Raw genomic sequence first — 21,113 nt, forward strand, 5'->3', positions numbered from 1 at the left:
ACCTATATCCATAAAGCACTGTGGACTCAAACAATTATTTATTTATTTATTATTTATTAGATGCACTTATTGACCGCCATTCTCAGCCCTTACGGGCGACTCATGGCGGTGTACAGTACACATAAAAAGACAGTTACAGAGGCCAGTATCAACAACATATGACTATACAACAAATACAAACTACATAAAAATCCGCTTCGTCTCTTAGTAGAATCATAGCCAGTCTCATTTTCCTTATACCATTCCAGTTCTCATTACCGTAATGTTGTTGCTTAGCACTTAATTAAATGCCCTCTCGAACAGCCAGGTCTTAAGGCTTTTTCGAAAGGACATGAGGGAGGGCGCCTGTCTGATGTGTGCCGGGAGAGTGTTCCACAGCCGGGGGGCCACCACCGAGAAGGCCCTCTCCCTTGTTCCCGACAGCCGTGCCTGTGATGCAGGCGGGATCGAGAGAAGGGCCTCCCCAGATGATCTCAAGGTCCTCGTGGGCTCGTAGGCCAAGATGCAGTCAGAAAGGTATTTTTTGGGCCGGAACCGTTTAGGGCTTTGTAGGCCAAGACCAGCACCTTGAATTGGGTCCGGTAGCAAATCGGCAGCCAGTGGAGCTGGGACAACAAGGGCGTTGTGTGCTCCCTGCCACCCGCTCCAGTTAGTAACATGGCTGCCGCACGCTGGACCAGCTGAAGCTTCCGGGCCGTCTTCAAGGGCAGCCCCACGTAGAGAGCGTTGCAGTAATCCAGGCGGGATGTGACAAGAGCGTGTACCACCGTGGCCAAGTCAGACTTCCCGAGATACGGGCACAGCTGGCGCACGAGCCTAAGCTGTGCAAATGCTCCCCTGGTCACCGCTGAAACCTGGGGATCCAGGCTCAACGATGAGTCCAGGGTCACACCCAAGCTGCGAACCTGTGCCTTCAAGGGGAGTGCGACCCCATCCAGCACAGGCTGTAACCCTATACCCCGTTCGGCCTTGCGACTGACCAGGAGTACCTCTGTCTTGTCTGGATTTAGTTTCAGTTTGTTCGCCCTCATCCAGACCGTTACAGCGGCCAGGCACCGGTTCAGGACCTCGACAGCCTCCTTAGTAGCAGGTGGGAAGGAGTGACAGAGTTGGACATCATCTGCGTACAGATGACACCGCACCCCGAAACTCCGGATGATCTCACCCAGCGGCTTCATGTAGATGTTAAACAGCATGGGGGACAGTATGGAACCCTGTGGCACCCCACAAGTCAAAGGTTGTGGTGCAGAACAGGAGTCCCCCAATGACACCTTCTGGGTGCGACCCTCCAGAAATGACCGGAGCCACCGCAAAGCAATGCCTCCAAGACCCATTTCCGCAAGGCGCCCCAGAAGGATACCGTGGTCGACGGTATCGAAGGCCGCTGAGAGGTCCAGGAGCACCAACAGGGACACACTCCCCCTGTCTAGCTCCCGGCGCAGATCATCCACTAAGGCGACCAAGACCGTCTCGGTACCATGCCCCGGTCTGAAACCAGACTGTGCCGGATCCAGATAATCCGTGTCTCTCAAGAATACCTGGAGTTGTGAGGCCACCACGCTTTCCATGACTTTGCCCAAAAAGGGGAGATTGGAAACAGGCCGAAAGTTGTCCAATTTAGTGGGGTCCAGTGATGGCTTCTTCAACAGCGGCTTTATAATAGCCTGTTTTAGGCTCGCTGGAATCTTGCCTTCCCGAAGGGAGGCATTCACCACCACTGTTACCCACTCGGCCAATCCCCCTCTGGCCTCTCTCAGAAGCCAGGATGGGCAGGGGTCTAGGATGGACGTGGTGGGCCTCATTCCTCCAAGTATCTTGTCCACATCCTCGGGTTTCACAAACTGAAAAGAATCCAACAAAATCGGACAAGCAGGTGCTCTCGTTACATCCACAGAGTCTGCATCTAACGCGGCGTCCAGCCCAGAACGGATCAAGGCGATTTTGTCTGCGAAGAACCGAGCAAATGCTTCACAGCGCGCGACCAAATTGTCAGGGCTCCCACCTGCAGAGGCGGGAGTTAAAAGACCTCTGACAATCCGAAACAGCTCCGCCGGACGGTTCTTTGCAGACGCAATAGTGGCCGCAAAGAAAGTTTTCTTTGCGGTCTTTATTGCCGCGGCATATGCCCTAAGAAAGGACACAAACCGTGCTCGGTTTGACTCGCTCGGTTCCGAACGCCACACGCTCTCTAGTTCCCTCTTCCTTCGCTTCATAGCTGCCAGCTCCTCAGTAAACCAAGGGGCTGGTTTAGCTCGGCTACTTGAGAGGGGACGTTCCGGAGCAATCATGTCAATAGCCCTGGTCATCTCCCCATTCCAGAGAGCCACCAAGGCTTCGACATGGTCACCTACCGAGGTGGCGGGAAAATCCCCAAGAGCCGTCAGGAAGCCATTCGGATCCATCAGTCTCCTGGGGCGGACCATCTTAATGGGTCCTCCACCTTTGCAGAGGTTAGGGGGCGCAGTGAGCCTAAATCTGATCAGGAAGTGGTCGGTCCATGGCAACGGAGAGATGGACAACTCCTCCACACCGCCACCCTGTTCCCATCCCTGACAGAAAACCAAATCCAATGTGTGTCCAGCACAGTGGGTGGGGCCAGATATTTGTTGGGACAGCCCCATGGTTGCCATGGCAGACATGAAGTCCTGAGCCGCGCCTGTGAGGGTCGTCTCGGCATGGACGTTGAAGTCTCCCAGCACAAGAAGCCGTTGAGACTTCAATGCCAGGCTCGAGACCACCCCCGCTAGCTCAGGTAGGGAGACTGTAGTGCAGCGAGGTGGACGGTACACTACTAGAATCCCTATACTGTCCCGGTCACCCACCCTCAGGTAGACGCTTTCGAAATTTGCGGTCTGCGGGATGGGGCACCTGGTCAGATGGATGGAGTCCCTATAGACCACTGCAACCCCGCCTCCCCGCCCTCCGGATCTAGGTTGGTGCTGCACGGAGAAACCCGGAGGACAAAGCTGGGTCAGATTTACTCCTCCAGCTTCATCCAACCAGGTCTCCGTGATGCACGCCAGATCTGCCCGTTCATCCAGGATTAAGTCCTGGATCCAGGTCGTTTTTCCGTTGACAGATCTGGCGTTCAACAGCACCACCTTCAGACCGGAGGGTCCGCTCACCTGGTTACACCAATTTACCTTAGGAGACCGATTTGGAATTTTGATTATAGATAAGTGGTCTGAATTTGGCCGAATTTGAGGTCTCCTTTTCCCGCATCTCCTCCTTCCCACCACGACCTCTATGGGGGCCCCTCGGCTAGTGGAACACCTCCCCTCCTCCATGCCGCTATTTCTGGCTAGGGTCTTAATCACACTTTCACCAGCTGTTTGGGATGTTGGCGTTTTATCTTGCCAATTGTGCTGGCCTTCTTCATCCCCCCTCCTCCCCTCATTGTTTCCCACAGGTTCCAGCCCACTACCTCCCCTGCCCCTTCCACCAGATAATAGTGACAGAGACAGTAAGCATAGGAGGGTGGGCGACCACATGGATGGAAATGGACACTTCGGTAGATGAAGGGTACCAGAGGCAAGCGTTAGCCACGAAATAGGATGGTCCTTGAATACTAGAGTCTTAAAGTGCAAAGTGCAAGGTAAATTCCGCGGCTACCGAGTAATTCTTAAGGTGCAAGGTTTTTAAAGTGCAACAAGATATTAAAGTGCAACAGCCTCAACAGAAAATATTTGGTCCTCTATACTACTAAAGTGCGGCAGGAGGAGTTGGGAGGGGTAAAGTGCCACAGTTGGTAAAGTGCAAACAGTTGGCTACGGAACAGGTGCCACTAAGCGCTATATTATGGTCTTATTACCACATTAGCAGCAGAGGTAGGACGGATTATACCGTGCAATGTTCGCAAAATGTACACAGTGGTCAGGAGACTGGCAGTTAGTAAAGTGCTATGATTCAGATGTAAATAGCTGACGTTTGATGTAAATTGGCGGATGGACCTCCGGAGGTGGTCGACACGGTGGCGGTCAGCTCAGATGGGAGGGGCCGCCGCTTGGCCGGTGGTGAGGGCCAGATGGAAAGGCAGTAGGGCCCGGGCAGAATAGGCAAAGGTGGAAAGCCTAGTTGGCCCAGCGGCCGAAGGAGACAAACAAGTCCAGATGGTTAGGCCGCAGGCCGAAGCCACCCGGCAAGGGACCGTCTCTCTTCGGCTCGATTTGGCCAGTTGGCCCGCGGCCCAGCAGCTTGCTCCGGCCCCTGGAGGAATCCTCGCCGGCAACTGGGACAACAAGGGCTTTAGCTATGAATAGCTCAGCAGATGGAAGAGCTGGCGCGTTGGTAAGAAGGCCCGATGGAAAGTAGTCCAGGGCAGCCAAGCTGGATGGAAGGATTCAGGACCCAAGTAGTCCAGGGCAGCCAAGCTGGATGGAAGGATTCAGGACCCCTGTGGCAGGAGCAGCAGCAGCAGTCTGAGACTCTGGATCTGGACCAAACAATGATGGATCTGGACCAAACTTGGCACAGATACTCGATATGCCCAAATGTGAACACTGGTGTAGTTGGGGGAAAATAGGCCTTGACATATGGGAGTTGTAGGTGATGGGATTTATAGTTCACCTACAATGAAAGAGCATTCTGAGCGCCATCAGTGATAGAATTGGGCCAAACTACCCACACAGAACCCCCATGACCAACAGAAAATACTGGGTTTTTTCTGATGGTCTTTGGTGATCCCCTTGACACCCCCCCTTGTGACCCCCCCCCCAGGGTCCCAACCCCCATGTTGAGAAATACTGTTTTAAAGCAATATCACTGTTCCAACAGTGATTATTTTTTTAAAGATACAAGTAAATTTCAAAATAAATTGCTCAGGAGTAGCAATGGGAATATTGGAGCCCCTGCTGGCACAACGGGTTAAACTCTTGTGCCGACAGGACTGATGACCGACAGGTCAGCTGTTCAAATCCGGGGATAGCAGGTTGAGCTCCGTCTATCAGCTCCAGCTTCCCATGTGGGGACATGAGAGAAGCCTCCCACAAGGATGGTAAAAGATCAAACATCTGGATGTCCCCTGGGTAACATCCTTGCAGATGGCCAATTCTCTCACACCAGAAGCAACTTGCAGTTTCTCAAATTGCTCCTGACATGGAAAAAAACCATGGGGGATGGGGAGAAAGTAAGAGAAGTGAAGACTCCCACCCCCTGATGTCACTTTACTGCTGATATGCCAGTACAGAAGCAAAACACATCTATCACAGAAGGTAAGTGATGGTAAGTGATGGGACTGGCAGCTGTCAACAGATTTTTCAGTCAATTGTAAGGGCAGGTTAATCACAGGGAGGAGGCAGAAAGGTAGTGGGATGTGCGTAGCATCCTGTTTCAATGACAGTTTGCTTGATTTATATAAGAATCCACAGATTAAGCACATATCCATACATACTCACACACTTGCCGTATTCACTTATAAATTTATTTTATGGTATTTGACTTAACATTTCTGTTGATATAGCTGGCTTTTCATACCCAAATGTTCTATATTCTGGAATTCAGCTAACCAAGTCTCAAATATATATTTAAAAATCTAAGAAGAAAACCTTGGTTTTGTCAGGCACTACACTGATGTAAAGGTATGCCATGTTGTAGCCTCCCAACATTTCACAGATTCTCAGGGAGATTGAGATCTCCCTGTTGTGCCACCTCTACAAAGTTCTGGAGAGACTTATTTTGCATAGAATTATGGAAAAAATAGACCCATGTCTGATCCCACAGCAAGCTGGCTTCAGAAAAGGCAAAAGCTGCACATTGCAAGTGTTGAACCTGACTCAGCACATAGAAGATGGCTTTGAAAGGCAGCAGATCACAGGAGCTGTCTTCATAGACCTGTCAGCAGCCTATGATACTGTGAACCACCACCTCCTCCTGAGAAAAATGTATAATATCACAAATGACTACCACCTCACCCGCCTCATAGGAAACCTGCTACAAAACAGGAGCTTTTTTGTTCAGTTCCAGGGCCAGAGAAGCAGATGGCGGAAACAGAAGAACGGCCTACCTCAGGGGAGCGTGCTTGCTCCATCCATGCTCAACATCTACACAAATGACCAGCCACTGCCAGAAGGGACAGAGAGTTTCATTTATGCTGATGATCGTGCCATTACCACTCATGCAGAGAGCTTTGAGATGGTTGAAAAGAAGCTCTCCGAAGCTCTAGGTGCTCTTACTGCCTATTACAGGGAAAATGAACTGATCCCTAATCCATCTAAAACACAGACATGCGCCTTTCACCTTAAGAACAGGCAAGCATCCCGAGCTCTGAGGATTATCTGGGAAGGAATCCCACTGGAGCATTGCAACACACCCAAATACCTGGGAGTCACTTTGGACCATGCTCTGACCTACAAGAACTCCTGCCTGAACATCAAGCAAAAAGTGGGCGCTAGAAACAACATCATACGAAAGCTGACTGGCACAACCTGGGGATCACAACCAGACAAGTGAAGACATTTGCCCTTGCACTATACTACTCTGCTGCTGAGTATGCATGCCCAGTGTGGAACACATCTCACCACACTAAAACAGTAGATGTAGCTCTTAATGAGACACGCCGCGTTATCACAGGGTGTCTGCGCCCCACACCACTGGAGAAATTACACTGCTTAGCCGGTATTGCACCACCTGACATCCGCCGGGAAGTAGCAGCCAATAGTGAAAGGACCAAGTCAGAGACATCTCCAGCCAGGCCCGTAGCCAGGATTTCGTTTCGGGGGGGGGGGGGGCTGATTTTTTTTCAGGGGGGGTTCGGGAGGGGCTGAGTTTTGGGGGGGGGGGGCTGAGTCTGAGTGAAAGAGGGTCTACCCTAGCAAACCTTTTGTATCATTACCCCAATACCCCCATGCATATGGGATATATTGAGTATGGTGATCAGATCATGATATGAATAAACATAACAGTTTAAATAATGCACCAGTAGGCCTTTTCGCGAACCACCATGAGAATTTGGGGGGGGGGGCTGAAGCCCTTCAAGCCCCCCCCCCCCCGGGCTACATGCCTGTCTCCAGCTCATCCCCTGTTTGGGTATCAGCCAGCACGTCAACGACTTAAATCAACACATGGTTTTCTTAGATCTACAGAGACACTCGCTGGAACACCCCAGCAAGCGAGACTCCAAAAGTGGCAGGCCCAAACCCAGCACCTCAATCCATGGGTGATACCAGATGAGAGACTCCCCCCTGGGCACACAGAAGACTGGGCGATTTGGAAGGCGCTGAACAGACTGCGCTCTGGCACCACAAGATGCCAGAGCGCAGTCTTAAGAAATGGGGCTACAGGGTGGAATCCTCGGCATGCGAGTGTGGAGAAGAGCAAACCACTGACCACCTGCTGCAATGCACCTTGAGCCCTGCCACATGCACAATGGAGGACCTTCTTGCAGCAACACCAGAAGCACTCCAAGTGGCCAGATACTGGTCAAAGGACTTTTAACCAACTACCAAGTTTGCAAGATCTGTGTGTTTTTTTTCTTTTCTTTTTTAATCTGTGTGTTTGTTCTGTTCTGTTAGAATTGTAATACAATGGTATGGTTGCTGATGACACGATACATAAATAACATAAAATACAGATTCTCAGGCTCTCTCAAGCACTTGAGTTGTTTGCTATTCGTATATGGGCTGCTATGTTACTTCATCTTTAAATATAATGTAACATCCACGGACTTTGTTATCCACAGGTTACTGAAACTAAACTCTAGTGGATACCAAGGTCCCACTGTACATGATTGTATAGCATTTGCCTGGTCAAGATAAATTAGAAACATCCTTAAAATGCATGTATGAATGAATTTAGCTAAATGTGCTGTTAAGTCTGTACCCAAAGCATAAAATCATGGAATACCACAAGTTGTTCTGAATAAACTAAATATAGAAAAAGGGCAACATTCTAAAAATATAAAGATGCAAATGTTTGCATGAGAAGAAAATATTTCCCACAGTTTCAGGCAATTTTGCAGAGCTGTAGCTTTTTGCATAGATATGCCTCTGTGTGCCTTTACTTGAGGCAGAGGGAATGTCCTTTCTGTTCCATAAAGACTGTGAGGGAGGATGGCAGCCATTAAAGAGTTCAGGGCATTATAATTCAGCAGTGGCATCTTAAATCATATGGAGAGAGCTACGGGAAATCAGTGCTGACTCTAGAGCTACATGGTAATGAACCTTTCATCATCTTCATCATTGTGTTTTATTTTTAAAGGCACTAGGAACAGGACAACTATAATTAAAATTACAAGACTTTGCCATAGAAGCTCACAGTCGAAAGCTTTTGGAACTCTTTGCATAAATCAGTAGTGCAGTTAAATAGTAGAAGTACTACTTTTCGAATGTGCTTTGAAATTATGGGAAAGGGACATTTGCTACAGGTAATGATGTGTACTGGAAAAAGACATACGCTAGAACAAGACACGAGATTCCAGCCTCCAGATCCTTTCTATACCAACTTTGCAATTTCAAAGACTGTCATATTTAACAAGTTTTATATCCAGATGCATTTTTTTTGCTTTAAGACCCATTTTACTGTTATAGATCTTTATATTTGGAGTCTATTATGCAAGTTTACACAAAAGTAGGTTGTTTTGCTTCCAGAAGGACTTACTACAAAGTAGGGGTATGTGTGCATGCTTTTAAGTTACTTGTCGATCAATGTTGTAGAGTTTTCTCCGGAAATAAATATTTAGAGCTGGTTTTGCTAATCCCTTTCTATGAATTATATAGCCTGTTGCATCTGGTATTTGCTGGCAATCTCTCATCCAACTACGAATCAAGATTGACTGCTTAGCTTCCAAGATTTGATGGGATCTAGTGCGTTAATTTAGGTGTAATTCACTGAAACCATGGGAGCTTCATGATAGAAACATGTGGAAAAGACTCTGTATATATAATTGACTCTGAACTTTTCCAGACAGGCCCAAAATCCATGATAGGTAATGGGTTTACTGGAGGTATCCAAATGACATCTCTGGTAAACCCAGATTAATCCAAAGTAAGCTGGTTTTCCCCAGTTTACTTCAGATCAATTAGACACCACAACAGATCCGGGCCTTACTGAAAGGCCTGGGTTTGTTGAAGTGCTGGGCCTGTGGGGATTGCCATTGCCATTCCAGTTCTTCAGGCTCCTGGAGCCTGAGGGAGTGGGATGGCACCCTTCTCCTCCTCTCTAGCCCCCCATTTCTTGCCCAAAACTGACGTGCCTGCCAGCAGTGCAAACCCCCTGGAGGGTCCTCCTGACGCTTGGAAATGACACATCAGGAGGAGGGGGAAGAGGGATCTCCCCCTTCCCCATTCTGACATGTCATTTCCAGGTAACAGGAGGACTCTTGGGGGGCAGGGGCTGTGCTGCCAAGAAGGCACACCAGGTAAGATTTGGGTGAGAAATTGGGTGCTTGGGGTGGCTGGATGCCATCCGTTGATCCGGGATGGCATGTAGCCACTCGCTGTGGGAAAGTCCAGGGTTGTAGGAGGAGGTGGGAACTCCAATCCAGGAGGAAGCTGCTTCCTCCTGGATTTTAGTATAGTATAGAAGGCCCCCCCCCCTGTAATAAAAAGTTTTATTTAAATAATATAAATAGAGTTCCTCATTCATCAAGGGGTTCTTGTATACTCATAAAAGGTGTTTGTGAGGGGTCAAAAAGGCTGAACTAAGAATACTTTGGAGAATCAGTCAATATGATGTCTGGACTATCATTATTTCCACATCATAGTGAAATCCACTAACAGGAAGAGTAAAATTGATATGAGCTAATTCAAGATCTGAATATAGCAATACCATTTCATTGTAGGAGCAAATTCCAAAAGAGTTGCTAAAAATAAGAGAAACATAATGAAATAGAATACATCCTGTCTATCACTGATTGTGCTGTACTCTTTGTGTATAAAGAGTGGTGAAGAGGGGAGCCTCTTATGTTTGTGGAGGCTCTCTGCACTATTTAGCAACCTAGACATATCCAGGATGACACGGAGAATGAGAATGAGACTTTATTTCTATTCTGCCCTATCTCAGGGTGGCTTACAACATATAGAGAGGCAAACATTCAATGCCGTATAAAAATACAAAATAACATAAACCAAAAGATAAAAACCCTATTTACATTTACGCAAGCAACAAAGACAATCAGACAATTGAACACAGACCAACAAATTCACATTAGAACCAGGCATGTAGCCGGGGGGGGCTTAGGGGGCTTCACCCCCCCCCCGAAATTCTCATGGTAGTCTGCGAAAAGGCCTTACTGGTATATTATTATTGGGTTTGGGCCTGCCACTTTTGGAGTCTCGCTTGCTGGGGTGTTCCAGCGAGTGTCTCTGTAGATCTAAGAAAACCATGTGTTGATTTAAGTCGTTGACGTGCTGGCTGATACCCAAACAGGGGATGAGCTGGAGACAGGCATGTAGCCGGGGGGGGGGGGGGGCTTGAAGGGCTTCAGCCCCCCCCCCCCCCAAATTCTCATGGTGGTTCGTGAAAAGGCCTTACTGGTGCATTATTTAAACTGTTATGTTTATTCATATCATGATCTGATCACCATGCTCAATATATCCCATATGCATGGGGGTATTGGGGTAATGATACAAAAGGTTTGCTAGAGTAGACCCTCTTTCACTCAGACTCAGCCCCCCCCCAAAACTCAGCCCCTCCCGAACCCCCCCTGAAACAAACTCAGCCCCCCTCCCCTGAATTGAAATCCTGGCTACGGGCCTAATTAGAACCATTTCATATTTTAAAAGATTTTTAAAATCTGTTTTAAAATCTGGAGCCCCTTGATGGATAGATGATGCTATTTATTCAGGCTTCATGGTATACAGCACAAGTGATATCAAAGGGCCCTTCCAGACAGGCCCTATATCCCGGGATCTGATTCCAGGTTTTCTGCTTTAGACGGGATTATATGAGTCTGCCATATTACCTGGGATAAACAGAAAACCTGGGATCAGATCCTGGGACATAGGGCCTGACTGGAAGGACTCAAAGAGGGGCTTGTATAGAACCTTAATTATCTTGTCCACTGTTTCTGTACTCTTACATTTTCTTCTTATTCTATAAGTTGCTTCCTAAACTGTTCTTTGCTGGCAGACTCTTGGGTGGATGCCATCTGTTTGGGGTGCTTTTATTGTACTTTTCCTTCATGGCAGAAGAGGGTTGAACTGGATGGTGTTCGGTGGGAACACAGAGAGAGCCTTTTCGGTGGTTGCTCCCAGACTTTGTAACTTCCTCCCAAGAGAGACCAGGATGGCCCCATCCCTGATAGCCTTCCGCAAGCAGGTCAAGACTTTTCTTTGCCAGCAGGAATTTGGGGAAGGATAAGGGGCATGCTGCTAGGGAAGTGTGGGTGGGAATCAGTGGCGGGTGGAGGATAGGAGGATTGTGTGTTTTAAAGTACATTTTAATTGGATTTATTATATTTTAACTGTATTTCAACATAAAACACACAGTACTTTTTAACTGTTTGTTTTTAACTTTTGTATTCACTTTGTTTTAAATTATGACAAAAGTGTGTGGTTGTTACCCGCCTTGAGTCCCCATGGGTATAAATAGTATAAATAAAGTAAATATATTAGATTCATATGTAGAATGTATTCCATTTGCCCAAAGCAAGTTCAGGAAATACTTCATTTGAGAGTTAAAAACTAGAAAACATATGTAGTAATTGGATTTTCCCTCTTCCATTAACATTGACATAGAACATTTATTATCATACTTTTAAAATTACAGTATTTAATTTAATTAGTTAAGATTATTACTGTCCATTGTTTACATTATGTGATGTGTTTCCTCTGCCTAGGCAACCTAATTATTGAAATAATATTGAAAACAGAACAACAACCAAACAAGGTTCCACTCCAGGCTAAGCTGATCATCCCCACTGATAACCTTCAAAGGCTTTGGTGTTCTTTAATGTTCCGATTACTTGAAATCACTTCTGGTAAAAATTACCTACTCCGCTCTATATACAGACAAGGCCATTTAGTAAACACTTAACAACTGCTATTAAAATGTCAGGGTTATTACCAAAGTGATTTGGCTTTTTTCTTTCTTGTGAATCCAAAAAAAAAAAAAAAAAAACCCTCAGATAGGGGTGGGTGCTCTGCAAATCAGGTGTTAAAGATGTACAACAGAAGGATCAAAGAGGGCTTAACTGGGAACAAACAAAAAAGAAATAAAATCTGTAGCTTTGTTTTTACCAGTTTTCCTCACAGCCAAAAATGCAATGCTGTTACATTTCCCCTCTGCAATTTTGCTGACTTAATCCAGCATCTGCAGTACACCATGTGTCATATTTTTAAAACCTGAGTCATTGTAACACAGATCTTTGTGCTGATTTTCTATACAAGAACGGAGAAAGTCATTCCCTTGGAGGAGCACAAGGAAAAACATGTTTATAACTAACGGGTTGCTTGTGGGATTGCTGGGATCAAACCTCCGTTGTTTATTCTGGAACATAAATTAGGCACAGAATGTGTTTACTGTTAACCTGAATAGCAATATACCACCTTGATAGATCATGATTAATGCCATAATCATCATTTCTAACAATTTTGGGTCATAATATCCTTCCCCTGGTGGCACAGTGGGTTAAACTGCTGAGCTGCTGAACTTGCTGACTGAAAGGCTGGTGGTTCAAATCCGGGGAGTGGGGTGAGTTCCCACTGTTAGGCCCAGTTTTTGCCAACCTAGCAGTTTGAAGACATGCAAATGTCAGTAGATCAATAGGTACTGCTCCTGTGGGAAGGTAACAGCGCTCCATGCAGTCATGCTGGCTACATGACCTTGGAGGTGACCAGAGGCGGCCCTAGGTAATTTTCAACGGTAAGCAAACGGTATTTTGGTGCCCCCCCCCCCCCTCCACAACCAATCACTGATATATATTTTCTGTTCATCATGGGAGTTCTGTGTGCCATATTTGGTTCAATTCCATCATTGCTGGAGTTCAGAATTTACTCTAAGACCCATTTATTTGTCTTTTTATTGCTCTGTGTTATCTGTAGAACTCTTCTGAAATACCACATTTTAAATATGTACATCTTATTCCTCTCAGCTTTCTTCAGTTTACACTGTTCTTTATTACAACAATTCTTCCAATTTTTATAATGCATTATGAGCTGTCCTGGAGTTGGGAGCCAAGTCTAAACACAAACATCATTTATGTATCATATACATCTTATATGCAGATCCTGAAGATTACTTTATATGTGACATTTTAATAATTTTGTGATAGCAAAGGTGTCACTACCTCAGCCACCCATGTGGACAATTTTGTATTTTGAAGTATTTTGTATTTTGGAATTTGTTTGTATAAATTTTATGCAAATATATGTAATCTCCCCCTTTTGTTGGTGAGGTACTTCCCTTTATAGAGCAGTAAGTATGTAGCCAATTAGTTTTCATGGCTGTGCAGTACTGCTTCCAGATTTGGGATATCCTTCAGCTAAAATGTCTCAGCAGGTCGCCTGTTGAATAGGAGCCCCCGGTGGCGCAGAGGGTTAAACCCTGTGCCGGCAGGACTGAAGACCAACAGGACCAAATCTGGGGAGAGGTGGATGAGCTCCCTCTATCAACTCCCACAAGGATGATAAAAACATCAAATCATCCAGGCATCCCCTGGGCAATGTCCTTGCAGACGACCAATTCTCTCACACTGGAAGCGACTTGCAGTTTCTCAAGTTGCTCCTGACACGACAAAAAAACTGTTGAAATGAATCTCCCCCTCCTGTTTCTGTTGCTGCTGGTCATTCACTTCACCCTCCTTTTAGACCCAGTGTATGGCATTTGCCAAACTGAGAACAGAAGACACGCAGAAAGCATAAGGCATGCCATTTCTCTTCTGTTGTCCTCACTCCCCTCTCACTGATGCTTGTAAACACAGAGCACATATATGGGTAGCAACAGTAAGAATGTAGAATAGCAAAAGAGTTTCCAGGTATAAATACTTTTCATCTACATAATTTTTGATATTTACCAGATATTTGAGGGGAGGGGAGGCATGGTGCCGCAGTAGGATAAATTACTAAGCTATGGAACTTGCTGGCCAAAAGATTGGCAGTTTGAATCCTCAGAGCAGGGTGAGCTCCCGTTGTTAGCTCCAGCTTCTGCCAACTTAGCAGTTTGAAAACATGCAAATGTGAATAGATCAATAGGCACTGCTCTGGTGGGAAGATAACAACTCTCCATGTAGTCATGCTGGCCACATGCCTTAGGAGATGTCTACAGTTGGCTCCTTGGGTTAGAAATGGAGATGAGCACCCCCCCCCCCCCCGAGCTGAACTTGACTGGACTTAATATCAAGGGGAAATGTTTACCTTTACTAACTGATATTGGCTCTTTTAGCATAACTGTTTTAATACAAGCCAAAATCTACAGGACCAGGACTTGAATGCTTATGAAGATGAAATTCAATAAGCATTTACTCTGATACAGTCCCACTCACTTCAGTTAGAGCACATTGTTGTACATGGCCATGGAAGGCATACTCTTAAGAAATATAAAATATTCAAAGTCTCTTTTAGTAGAAAATGTAGTCGATGATGTTATGAAACTAGCTTGCAATGAATATATACATGATATTATTAAACAATCATGCAATGAACTTATTCATGAATCTATGCATATTTTAAATTGCATGTGTGTATTTTTTGAAAGTAAAACTTTTAAGATGAAGAAGGCTCATAAGAATTCAGAAAGTTTTTGTGATTATGTTATGTAGAATGTGCCTTGCTGATGTTTCTTTTCAGCTAAACTAAGCTTTGTTTGGAGGTTGGTGACATCAGCTCATCTCCTAGTAACGTCTCTTGACTTCTCTCCTCCCACACTTGTTCCAGAGAGAAAGCGAGTGGAGCATACAATCTGATCTCTCGGACATTGTAGTGCTTCCACTTGGATCCCCTTGCTTCATTGTCATAATTAAAATAGCATTTTGTTTTGTTTTGTTTTGATTTGAGAGGAAAAAAGTTAGGAAGTCAGAAACTATACTCAGTGACAGGCGGGGGAGGCTTATCCATCAAACCGTCAACTCACGTCTTTGCACAGGGTCACAGGCGAACAAAGTAGCTTGTGTCAGGTTGAAATAGCACAAGTAAGTGTTGGTGTGTTTGAAGCGGGTGGTTTGAAGTCTATTTATTTGGCTTGAAAGGCTCAAATGGCCTGCTGCTGAGCCACAGGACTCAAAAGGGGGAGGTGTCCTCATAAATTATTACTTGAAGGCTAACCACCCTCATTTTTGAGATGGAACGGTGCCATCTGCTTCTCAAGACCTTTGATCTATTTTTTTTTCCTGCCAGGACAGTAAGGAAAGGCTTGGATTTGAAATTCTTAAAGTTCTAGACACAATAATAATAATAATAATAATAATAATAATAATAATAATAAAGGCGACAGCAGGATTGAAGAGAAACAACTGAAAAAGCTGACATGATACGAGGATTTGAAGATCAAACTGCAAAGACACTGGAAGAAGCCAATAAAGATGGCCCCAGTGGTGATCGGCACACTGGGTACAGTGCCTAACAGACCTTGGCCTGCACTTAAACATGATCGGCGCTGACTAAATTACCATCTGCCAGCTGCAAAAGGCCATCTTACTGGGATCTGTATGCATTATTCGCCGTTACATCACACAGTCCTAGACACTTGGGACGTGTTTGACATGTGATCCAATACAACAACCAGCAGAGTGATCTTGTCTGCTGTGGACTCATCTTGTTGTGTTTCTAATTATTATTATTATTATTATTATTATTATTATTATTATTATAAATATCATCTGCCTGCAAAAAAGAACAAAAAAGAACTGGGACCACAAGCCTGAAAAAGTTACAGAGAATGAACACATCAAGCTACTCTGGGACTTCCGAATTCAGACGGAGAGTTTTGGAGCACAATACTCCTGACTTCAGGATCGTGTTAAAAACAAAGTATGGATTGTCAATGTTGCAATCCCAGGTGACAGCAGGATTGAAGAGAACTGGAAAAGCTGACACGATATGAGGATTTAAAGATCAAACTGCAAAGACTCTGGCTCAAGCCAGTCAGGGTGGTCCCAGTGGTGATCGGCACACTGGGTACAGTGCCTAAAGACCTTGGCCTGCACTTAAATACAATCGGTGCTGACAAGATTACCATCTGCTAGCTGCAAAAGGCCATCTTACTGGGATCTGCACACATTGTTCACCGATATATCACGCAACCTTAGACACTTGGGAAGTGTTCAATGTGTGATCCAATACATCAGCCAGTAGAGTGTCTGCTGTGGACTCACCTTGTTGTATTTCAAATTATTATTATTATTATTATTATTATTATTATGGCTAGTTTTGACAGATAGGAAGAATATTTTGATAGGACTCAGGCATGCCATGAAAGACTGGGCTTGGAAGTCAGGCACTTTGGTTCAACTCAGGTCCTCCTCACCAAATTAAAACTTTTGGCCTGGTGCGTATTATTTTAGAGGGAAGTTTGTGTTCCAGACAGAGAAGGGGTGTTATTCCTGGCCAGTTTCTGCCACTGGGAACAGAGTGCACAATTGCATCCAGAGAGCTGAGGCTCATTATCAGCTTTGAGAAGCCACTAATGGGGAATTAATGCCTGGGTTTGTTGGGGAAGGGGAGGGGGGTGAATGGAGACCATTAAGGGAGAACTCTAGAGGAGCTTCTGGGTGTGCCTTTTGAAACAGGAGCTGAGAGGAGTTGATGAATTGGGGCTGTTTTATGCCCTGTCAGGAAGCATTATGGGGATGGGAGCTGGAGCCTGGTGCCCCAAAGGTGCGTGGGCGACTTTATTTGGATGCCTGCTCTCTCTCTCTTTCTCTTTTTCTTTCTCTCTTTCTGTGGATGGATCTCTTGCGACGCTTGAATGCCAGTCGCTTCTCTCCTTCCCTCCCTCCTTCCCCCTCCAAGCACAACCCCTCCGCGTGAAAGAAACCCCTGGAGAATCCTTCACTGGAGTCGTTTGGTTTAGAGCTGCCTTTTTCCTTTCCCTGGGAGAGGATTAGGGGAAGAGGAGAATGGCTTTGTGAGAAGGAGGAGAAGAAGAGAGAGGGACGCAGAGAGCGCACGAGGGAGAGAGAGAGAGAGAGAAAGAGAGAGGAGAAAGAGCGATTGCTGAGACGAAACTCCCCACAGCCTGGAAGAGCAGCCTTTCAAGACTTCTTTTCAGTCCATTGAGACGCCTTGCATGCCATACAGCAGCTGGGGGCTGCTGATGTCCCTTTCAGCTACCTACTGCAAGTGAGCTGGTAAGGTTCAACCCCCTCCCTCCCTCCTTTCCCCCTTGTTCTGTGCTATTGTGACTGCTTTGTATGGAGGAGACTTCTTGGAAGTTGGGTCCTGGAGGCACCTTGCCTTGGCTTCCCCTCCCTTCCTTGAACAGCTCTTGGGTAGATCCAGAGGCAGGTTGAAAGGTATGGATTGAAACAGAGAGACTGTGTGTGCCCAAGTCATGGGACATCTTTTGCTAAAGTGAGCTTGGTATGTTAGAATGGGGAACCTACAGAGTGCAGACCTGCTCAGATGCCTTGAAAGTTTTGAAAACATATTTGGGCCAGGGAGCTACAAGCCTCTGTTTTTGCCACATTCCTTCCTGATGTTATCAAGTTTGTCACTTTCCTGGACCAATTCCAAATCTCCCTCGGTGTGCGTGAGAAACATATATGAGAAGCCCCCCTCCCTTTCCCCCCTTCTTCTCCTTCTTTCCCCACATGCTTCACACAAACAAAGGCCACAGGGGCTGCTTGTCTTAACCACAAAAGCTACCCAAACTGCTACCTTTGAATGGAGGAGGAAGGGGGGGGGGGGGGGAGGAGGTCTCATGGAAATACCTTTTCAAAAAGGCAGGGAGAAGAAAAGTTAGAGGGATGCAAAACGTTTTAAAAAGTTGCATGAGGCAGGATGGCCTAGAATGACACAAAAACAGCATGGAATAGATGACAATAGGAACACAGGTGCATTTTGGAGCCAGAGTTCTGAATTTTAGGTGCAATATAAATCTTGCTTTATTAAAATGTATTAGAAAATTAGGGGGCCCTGAGTTAACATTTTTAGGATAGGTCATGTGGACCATCTATAACTTTTGCATTCACATTTCCTTTTAAAAATATAGGTTTTATTCCGTGTCAGGAGTAACTTGAGAAACTGCAAGTCGCTTCTGGTGTGAGAGAATTGACGTTGCCCAGGGGATGCCCAGATGTTTTGATGCTTAACATCCTTGTGGGAGGTTTCTCTCATGTCCCTGCATGGGGAGCTGGAGCTGACAAAGAGAGCTCATCTGCGCTCTCCCCAGATTTGAACCTCCAACCTGTCGGTCATCAGTACTGCCAGCACAAGCATTTGACCCACTGAGCCACTGTCTCTGTCACATTATCAGTTTTGATATATTATTTATAATAGCATATTATAAGTTTTGTTATATTATGGAGAGTAGTGTGACTGGCCCGGATAAATTCAGATTCAGGGGAAAGTTTTTTTTTTAACTTGTCTGTGCTTCTCAAAACAGCAAATATGTCATTTACAAACAAAATTTCTATTGTGATAAAAAAGATAACAGATAAAGAAAATAAGGAATGTTTGGCAATAGTTAAAGCTATGGCTGACAGAGAGCCAGAAACCTTCTTTGATGTAGCTTGTTTATTTTTCCATCACTTTCTCTTTTTGACAGCTAGTTCTCTAGCCTGCTTAAACCATTACTATTTTATTCAGCTTCCATGTCTGAAATGTGTTATTGTCTCTTTCCCTCCTATTACACCTCTTTTCTTCCCTTCTTTTCCTGGCTTCCAAGAAAGTAATGGAATGTTTTTATATTCATTTTCTCCACATTTTCCCCTAGAACTTTTCTTGAGTTGCATCTCATTCAGATAATGAACACTGGGGGAAAACACCTCCGTGAGTCATTATCATGCATAAACTGCTTTAGGAAGTGGGCCATTACTTCTTAATAGTGGTGGGTATTTTGCTTGGAAAGAGACAGCCAACATAAAGGAGTTGTCATGGAGCCTTAAAGAAAGGAAAAGAGCCAAACTGTGGCTGGGTGAGTGTGCCTGCTACAATCCTTCTGTATTTAATTACTTCTACATATATGATGCTCAAATGCAAAATGATTTTCCTTTCTTTTTCACACATGCAGCCAGAGACATACTAGCACAACTGGTTGCTAGGGAATTAAACAATGTGGGTGGATTTTATGCCTAGGAAGTAATGTATATCTCACACAGTAATACTGTTAGTGGTTTCGGTGATTATATACCCATTTCTCTAATGCAAAGCACGCGGTAACCACACAAGAGGGATAGTATGTGAATTGGATTAGTTGAATTTAATTTTTTGTTGGTTTGTAGTAGGTCATTTCTCTCAAATGGTCAGTTGTACATTCCTCTACCATCAAGCCTTTTTTTAACCTAACTCCTCCCTTCTATGAATAAAAACGTATTTATTCATTTAAAGAATCCACAGAACTTGTTCATAAGAAGTTTCAGTTTTATCGTATGTACTACTTTTTATCACTCCAGTTTTAAAAGTTAACATTTATGAATATGCATATACAAAACCCTTCACATACACACACACAAACTCAGACATACCTGTTTGAGAATAAGCTGTGCAGATCAGATGATATTTTCATATTGTTGTTTCATTCTTAAATATGCATAGACTGTTTTACTGAAATATTTTGTTGTGTCTCTGTTGTCAAATGTGTTGTCATCAAGACAAATAGGAGCCACGGTGGCACAATGGGTTAAACCCTTGTGCCGGCTGAACTGCTGACCTGAAGATAGGAGGTTCGAATCCATGAGACAGGGTGAGCTGTCAGCTCCAGCTTCCCATATGGGGACATGAGAGAAGCCTCCCACAGGATGGTAACACATCCAGGGCGTCCCCTGGGCAACGTCCCTGCAGATGGCCAATTCTCTCACATCAGAAGTGACTTGCAGTTTCTCAAGTCACTTCTGAAAAAATAAAAAAATCAAGACAAATCTTCCAATTTCTGGAGAAAAATGGAAGATCACTCTGCAATATATTGTGATGTTGGCACATTTTAACCATTAAGTCAAAAGTACCTGTGTTGAAATCAGTAAGCAATTTGCCATCAACCTTTGTATAAGTTAAAAACTGTGTGTCTCGATGTATGTGCCTTCAAGTTTCTTGACAACTTATGGAGATGCCATGAAAAGTATATGTTTTCTTTGATGATGACTGCTTAAGTTTTTCCAGTTCCTTCTTCTGTAAGGTGGCCTCCAGTGCTTAATATTCATTAGCACTCTCCAAGTACTATCCAAGACTAATCCTACTTACCTTCAAAAATCAGACAGAATCTGGGACTTTTGTGTATTGAGATAATGAGTTAAGATTATACAGAGTATGGGAAAATCCAATGACTATATGCTTTGTATCCTTGGCCAGAAACAAAGTAGGAGACAGTGCAGAGAAGATTGATGCCATTGTGAAAGTTTGTGCCCCTGACCTCTCCTTACTGTCTATCCATCCCATCCCCCACCCCCAATATTAACTACAGCATTCAGAACAGGACTTGTGTTACATAAGTTAGTGTATATGTAAAATACACAGACTTTATGCTTCTAAAAAATTAGGATCTTCAAACTCATTTAGGAAAATTCATTAACAGCTTGCTACTCCTGATTTTCCAATGTGTCAATATCTACAGGGATTTGTTCAACAAAACTAACACTGTTTGCATTCTGTGCCCTGTTATAAATGTGAACCAGCTGTACTGGTCTTTATTTCTGATGGTGGTATCTAGCTATTTATTTTATTTGAATTTATTTATTTGATTTATACTAAACCTTTCTGCCAAATAGTTGCCTTCAGGGATGTTTACTATAACAAAATACACATGAAAACCAAGTATTAATTAAAATGTAACATAAAACAAATTGAAAACATAGTAAGAGTGATGGAACAGTTACATGCCAAAGGCCTACTAGTATCAAATTGAGTTTATTTCTCCATGGAGGCATAGAGAAAATGAGGCTGATGTCTTCTGAACCTCAAAACGGCCATTGAGCAGGATCAATGAAAAAGTCCCAGTGTACCGAGGCTTTAATGTAATGTAAAAATATTTAATGTAAAGCCCAAGGTATTCCCAGAGTCCCATTGGAATGCGACTTCATAAAATAACAA

The 21,113-nt window shown here is 44.7% G+C and overlaps 1 protein-coding gene across 2 annotated transcripts in view; it reads left to right on the forward strand.

Moving 5' to 3' along the window:
- Positions 1–21,113, forward strand: part of MID1 (midline 1) — a 262,583-nt gene that overhangs the window by 60,396 nt on the left and 181,074 nt on the right. Inside the window, exon 1 of one of the 2 annotated variants that reach the window (XM_060769943.2) lies at positions 16,826–17,218. The exons of the other annotated variant lie outside the window; for it this stretch is intronic. The gene's annotated coding sequence lies outside the window, so the exon portion shown is untranslated. Of the gene's footprint in view, positions 1–16,825; positions 17,219–21,113 lie in introns of those variants that run through there. 2 annotated transcript variants of the gene reach the window in all.

Source organism: Anolis sagrei, chromosome 3, assembly GCF_037176765.1.
Source record: "Anolis sagrei isolate rAnoSag1 chromosome 3, rAnoSag1.mat, whole genome shotgun sequence".
NCBI classification, from domain to species: domain Eukaryota; kingdom Metazoa; phylum Chordata; class Lepidosauria; order Squamata; family Dactyloidae; genus Anolis; species Anolis sagrei.